A 7,316-nucleotide genomic window follows, 5' to 3' on the forward strand; every position below is an offset into this window, starting at 1 on the left:
ACAGACATGTAGTTATAACCAGACAAGTTGGACACACAGGAACAGAGGGGTAGAGGGCCCTGCTCAATGAGCTTACATGCTTGAGGGAGTGGGGTAAAATGACACAAAAAGGTTAGGATAGTATTAGACTAGTGACAGTTGCAGAAGAGGAATCAGTCAGGAGCTATTAACAGTTTAATTGATACGCTTTTATGAAGAAGTGGGTTTTCTCCATCTAACGGAGGAGGGAAGTGAGTTCCACAGGAACGGTGCACCCCTTTGAGAAATCTTGAAGGCGAGCATCAGAGGTGGGAGTACGGACAGAAGATAGACGTAAGTCTTCAGCAGATCGTAAGGGCCTAGACGGGACATACTTGTGTATAAGGGAGGATAGATAGGTGGGAGCAGCATTATGTAGAGGTTTGAAAGCAAGAACCAGAATTTTAAATTGAGCTCTATATTTTATAGGAAGCCAATGTAGGGACTGGCAGAAGGGTGAGGCATGGGAGGTGCGGGCAGACAGGAAGATGAGCCTCGCTGCCGCATTCATTATGGACTGTAACGGCGCAAGTTGGGAGCACGTAAAACCACTGAGAAGCGTATTACAGTAGTCAAGGCGAGAAAGGACAGTGGAATGGACCAACACCTTAGTCGCATCTGGCGTTAAGTAGGGGTAGATGCGCGCAATGTTTTTGAGATGGAAATGACAGGATTTGGCGATAGATTGAACATGAGGCTTGAAGGAGAGGTCGGAGTCAAAGAGAACACCTAGGCAGCGAGCCTGCGTGGTGGAGCTGATGGTAGCACCGTTGATTTGGAGGGAGACAGACACAGGAGTAACAACACTTGAGGGAGGAAAGACCAGAATTTCAGTTTTGGTCAAGTTTAGTTTAAGGAAGTGGGCAGCCATCCAGTTAGTAATAGCAGAGAGGCAGTCAGAGACACTAGTCAAGAGGGACGGGGAGAGATCAGGAGAGGACATGTAGATTTGCGTGTCATCTGCATAGAAATTATATTGGAAGCCAAAGGAGCTAATGAGTTTACTAAAGGAGGCAGTATAGATGGAGAACAGTAGGGGACCAAAGACTGAACCTTGGGGGACACCAACAGAGAGGAGTTGGGGAGAAGAAACAGAGCCACAGAAAGAAACACTGATAGAGCGCTGGGAGAGGTAGGAGGAGCACCAGGAGAGAGCAATATCTTGTAGACCGATATTGCGGAGGATGAGAAGAAGCTGTTGATGATCAACAGTGTCAAAAGCCACAGAGAGGGCAAGGATAATTAGGATAGAGTAGTGACCACGAGATTTAGCAGCGAGTAGATCATTGGATACTTTGGTCAGTGCCGTTTCTACAGAGTGCTCAGCGCGAAAACCAGACTGAAGCGGGTCTAGCAGAGAGTTGGACTTGAGGAAGTCTATCAATCTCGCATACACAATTCTTTCAAGGATCTTGGATGCAAAAGGCAGTAGCGAGATAGGACGATAGTTGGATGGGGAGTTAGGGTCAAGAGTGGGCTTCTTTAGAATTGGGGTTACAGTTGCATGTTTGAAGGGTGATGGAAATATACCAGAGGAGAGAGAGATTGAGAATTTTAGTGAGAGGTGGTGAAAGAGAAGAAGACAGAGTACGGATGAGATGCGAGGGAATTGGATCTAGGGAGCAGGTGGTGGGGCGGGAGGACTGGAGCAGAGCAGAAACCTCTTCCAATGTAGCGGGTGCGAATGAACATAGAACAGCAGAGGGAGTGAAGTTAGGGGAAGTATTGTAAGGGGAAGAAGAAAGATGAGAGATCTCTTCTCTGATTGTAGAGATCGTGTCAGTGAAGTGAGTTGCAAAGTCTGAGGCAGTCAAGTTAGTAGGTGGAGGAGGAACAGCAGGGCGAAGAAGAAGTTTTTTTTATATATATAAAAAATAAATAAAAAATAAACACCCAACCTACAAGATCACATACCCTGCATGTATGAAAAGGCAATGTTTGCATTGCACCCTAGGGACACCTTCAAGTGGCCAATCCTCAGATGGCCACTGAAAGTTCTTCCAGGGGCAGTGCTGCCATTCAGTGTTTCCACACTCTGCATGGAGACGCAGAATTTTTCCTTCTTCGCCCTGCTGCTCCTCCTCCACCTACTAACTTGACCGTCTCAGACTTTGCAACTCACTTCACTGACAAGATCTCTACAATCAGAGAAGAGATCTCTCATCTTTCTTCTTCCCCTTACAATACTTCCCCTAACTTCACTCCCTCTGCTGTTCTATGTTCATTCGCACCCGCTACATTGGAAAAGGTTTCTGCTCTGCTCCAGTACGCCTGCTCCCCCACCTAACCTAACTGTGCCCCCTGCTCCCACCACACTGCCCCCTTGCTCCCCCACCTACCACCACTGTGCCCCCTTGCTCCCCCAGCTACCACCACCGTGCCCCCAGCTACCACCACTGTGCCCCCAGCTACCACCACTGTGCCCCCAGCTACCACCACTGTGCCCCCAGCTACCACCACTGTGCCCCCTTGCTCCACCAGCTACCACCACTGTGCCCCCTTGCTCCACCAGCTACCACCACTGTGCCCCCTTGCTCCACCAGCTACCACCACTGAGCCCCCTCTCCCCCAGCTAACACCACTGAGCCCCCTCTCCCCCAGCTACCACCACTGAGCCCCCTCTCCCCCAGCTACCACTACTGTGCCCCCTCTCCCCCAGCTACCACCACTGAGCCCCCTTTCCCCAAGCTACCACCACTGAGCCCCCTCTCCCAAGCTACCACCACTGAGCCCCCTCTCCCAAGCTACCACCACTGTGCCTCTGCTCCCCCACTTTCCCACTGTGCCCCTGCACTCCTACCTACCACTACACTACCCCTGCTCTCCTACCTACCACTACACTACCCCTGCTCTCCTACCTACCACTACACTACCCCTGCTCTCCTACCTACCACTACACTACCCCTGCTCTCCTACCTACCACTACACTACCCCTGCTCCCCACCCACCACCACTGTGCCTCCTGCTCCCCACCCACCACCACTGTGCCTCCTGCTCCCCACCCACCACCACTGTGCCTCCTGCTCCCCACCCACCACCACTGTGCCTCCTGCTCCCCCAGCTACCACCACTGTGCCTCCTGCTCCCCCAGCTACCACCACTGTGCCTCCTGCTCCCCCAGCTACCACCACTGTGCCTCCTGCTCCCCCAGCTACCACCACTGTGCCTCCTGCTCCCCCAGCTACCACCACTGTGCCTCCTGCTCCCCCAGCTACCACCACTGAGCCCCCTCTCCCCCAGCTACCACCACTGAGCCCCCTCTCCCAAGCTACCACCACTGAGCCCCCTCTCCCAAGCTACCACCACTGTGCCTCTGCTCCCCCACTTTCCCACTGTGCCCCTGCACTCCTACCTACCACTACACTACCCCTGCTCTCCTACCTACCACTACACTACCCCTGCTCTCCTACCTACCACTACACTACCCCTGCTCTCCTACCTACCACTACACTACCCCTGCTCCCCACCCACCACCACTGTGCCTCCTGCTCCCCACCCACCACCACTGTGCCTCCTGCTCCCCACCCACCACCACTGTGCCTCCTGCTCCCCCAGCTACCACCACTGTGCCTCCTGCTCCCCCAGCTACCACCACTGTGCCTCCTGCTCCCCCAGCTACCACCACTGTGCCTCCTGCTCCCCCAGCTACCACCACTGTGCCTCCTGCTCCCCCAGCTACCACCACTGTGCCTCCTGCTCCCCCAGCTACCACCACTGTGCCTCCTGCTCCCCCAGCTACCACCACTGTGCCTCCTGCTCCCCCAGCTACCACCACTGTGCCTCCTGCTCCCCCAGCTACCACCACTGTGCCTCCTGCTCCCCCAGCTACCACCACTGTGCCTCCTGCTCCCCCAGCTACCACCACTGTGCCTCCTGCTCCCCCAGCTACCACCACTGTGCCTCCTGCTCCCCCAGCTACCACCACTGTGCCTCCTGCTCCCCCAGCTACCACCACTGTGCCTCCTGCTCCCCAGCTACCACCACTGTGCCTCCTGCTCCCCAGCTACCACCACTGTGCCTCCTGCTCCCCCAGCTACCACCACTGTGCCTCCTGCTCCCCCAGCTACCACCACTGTGCCTCCTGCTCCCCCAGCTACCACCACTGTGCCTCCTGCTCCCCCAGCTACCACCACTGTGCCTCCTGCTCCCCCAGCTACCACCACTGTGCCTCCTGCTCCCCCAGCTACCACCACTGTGCCTCCTGCTCCCCCAGCTACCACCACTGTGCCTCCTGCTCCCCCAGCTACCACCACTGTGCCTCCTGCTCCCCCAGCTACCACCACTGTGCCTCCTGCTCCCCCAGCTACCACCACTGTGCCTCCTGCTCCCCCAGCTACCACCACTGTGCCTCCTGCTCCCCCAGCTACCACCACTGTGCCTCCTGCTCCCCCAGCTACCACCACTGTGCCTCCTGCTCCCCCAGCTACCACCACTGTGCCTCCTGCTCCCCCAGCTACCACCACTGTGCCTCCTGCTCCCCCAGCTACCACCACTGTGCCTCCTGCTCCCCCAGCTACCACCACTGTGCCTCCTGCTCCCCCAGCTACCACCACTGTGCCTCCTGCTCCCCCAGCTACCACCACTGTGCCTCCTGCTCCCCCAGCTACCACCACTGTGCCTCCTGCTCCCCCAGCTACCACCACTGTGCCTCCTGCTCCCCCAGCTACCACCACTGTGCCTCCTGCTCCCCCAGCTACCACCACTGTGCCTCCTGCTCCCCCAGCTACCACCACTGTGCCTCCTGCTCCCCCAGCTACCACCACTGTGCCTCCTGCTCCCCCAGCTACCACCACTGTGCCTCCTGCTCCCCCAGCTACCACCACTGTGCCTCCTGCTCCCCCAGCTACCACCACTGTGCCTCCTGCTCCCCCAGCTACCACCACTGTGCCTCCTGCTCCCCCAGCTACCACCACTGTGCCTCCTGCTCCCCCAGCTACCACCACTGTGCCTCCTGCTCCCCCAGCTACCACCACTGTGCCTCCTGCTCCCCCAGCTACCACCACTGTGCCTCCTGCTCCCCCAGCTACCACCACTGTGCCTCCTGCTCCCCCAGCTACCACCACTGTGCCTCCTGCTCCCCCAGCTACCACCACTGTGCCTCCTGCTCCCCCAGCTACCACCACTGTGCCTCCTGCTCCCCCAGCTACCACCACTGTGCCTCCTGCTCCCCCAGCTACCACCACTGTGCCTCCTGCTCCCCCAGCTACCACCACTGTGCCTCCTGCTCCCCCAGCTACCACCACTGTGCCTCCTGCTCCCCCAGCTACCACCACTGTGCCTCCTGCTCCCCCAGCTACCACCACTGTGCCTCCTGCTCCCCCAGCTACCACCACTGTGCCTCCTGCTCCCCCAGCTACCACCACTGTGCCTCCTGCTCCCCCAGCTACCACCACTGTGCCTCCTGCTCCCCCAGCTACCACCACTGTGCCTCCTGCTCCCCCAGCTACCACCACTGTGCCTCCTGCTCCCCCAGCTACCACCACTGTGCCTCCTGCTCCCCCAGCTACCACCACTGTGCCTCCTGCTCCCCCAGCTACCACCACTGTGCCTCCTGCTCCCCCAGCTACCACCACTGTGCCTCCTGCTCCCCCAGCTACCACCACTGTGCCTCCTGCTCCCCCAGCTACCACCACTGTGCCTCCTGCTCCCCCAGCTACCACCACTGTGCCTCCTGCTCCCCCAGCTACCACCACTGTGCCTCCTGCTCCCCCAGCTACCACCACTGTGCCTCCTGCTCCCCCAGCTACCACCACTGTGCCTCCTGCTCCCCCAGCTACCACCACTGTGCCTCCTGCTCCCCCAGCTACCACCACTGTGCCTCCTGCTCCCCCAGCTACCACCACTGTGCCTCCTGCTCCCCCAGCTACCACCACTGTGCCTCCTGCTCCCCCAGCTACCACCACTGTGCCTCCTGCTCCCCCAGCTACCACCACTGTGCCTCCTGCTCCCCCAGCTACCACCACTGTGCCTCCTGCTCCCCCAGCTACCACCACTGTGCCTCCTGCTCCCCCAGCTACCACCACTGTGCCTCCTGCTCCCCCAGCTACCACCACTGTGCCTCCTGCTCCCCCAGCTACCACCACTGTGCCTCCTGCTCCCCCAGCTACCACCACTGTGCCTCCTGCTCCCCCAGCTACCACCACTGTGCCTCCTGCTCCCCCAGCTACCACCACTGTGCCTCCTGCTCCCCCAGCTACCACCACTGTGCCTCCTGCTCCCCCAGCTACCACCACTGTGCCTCCTGCTCCCCCAGCTACCACCACTGTGCCTCCTGCTCCCCCAGCTACCACCACTGTGCCTCCTGCTCCCCCAGCTACCACCACTGTGCCTCCTGCTCCCCCAGCTACCACCACTGTGCCTCCTGCTCCCCCAGCTACCACCACTGTGCCTCCTGCTCCCCCAGCTACCACCACTGTGCCTCCTGCTCCCCCAGCTACCACCACTGTGCCTCCTGCTCCCCCAGCTACCACCACTGTGCCTCCTGCTCCCCCAGCTACCACCACTGTGCCTCCTGCTCCCCCAGCTACCACCACTGTGCCTCCTGCTCCCCCAGCTACCACCACTGTGCCTCCTGCTCCCCCAGCTACCACCACTGTGCCTCCTGCTCCCCCAGCTACCACCACTGTGCCTCCTGCTCCCCCAGCTACCACCACTGTGCCTCCTGCTCCCCCAGCTACCACCACTGTGCCTCCTGCTCCCCCAGCTACCACCACTGTGCCTCCTGCTCCCCCAGCTACCACCACTGTGCCTCCTGCTCCCCCAGCTACCACCACTGTGCCTCCTGCTCCCCCAGCTACCACCACTGTGCCTCCTGCTCCCCCAGCTACCACCACTGTGCCTCCTGCTCCCCCAGCTACCACCACTGTGCCTCCTGCTCCCCCAGCTACCACCACTGTGCCTCCTGCTCCCCCAGCTACCACCACTGTGCCTCCTGCTCCCCCAGCTACCACCACTGTGCCTCCTGCTCCCCCAGCTACCACCACTGTGCCTCCTGCTCCCCCAGCTACCACCACTGTGCCTCCTGCTCCCCCAGCTACCACCACTGTGCCTCCTGCTCCCCCAGCTACCACCACTGTGCCTCCTGCTCCCCCAGCTACCACCACTGTGCCTCCTGCTCCCCCAGCTACCACCACTGTGCCTCCTGCTCCCCCAGCTACCACCACTGTGCCTCCTGCTCCCCCAGCTACCACCACTGTGCCTCCTGCTCCCCCAGCTACCACCACTGTGCCTCCTGCTCCCCCAGCTACCACCACTGTGCCTCCTGCTCCCCCAGCTACCACCACTGTGCCTCCTGCTCC

Source organism: Pelobates fuscus, chromosome 4 (assembly GCF_036172605.1).
Source record: "Pelobates fuscus isolate aPelFus1 chromosome 4, aPelFus1.pri, whole genome shotgun sequence".
Classification (NCBI taxonomy): domain Eukaryota; kingdom Metazoa; phylum Chordata; class Amphibia; order Anura; family Pelobatidae; genus Pelobates; species Pelobates fuscus.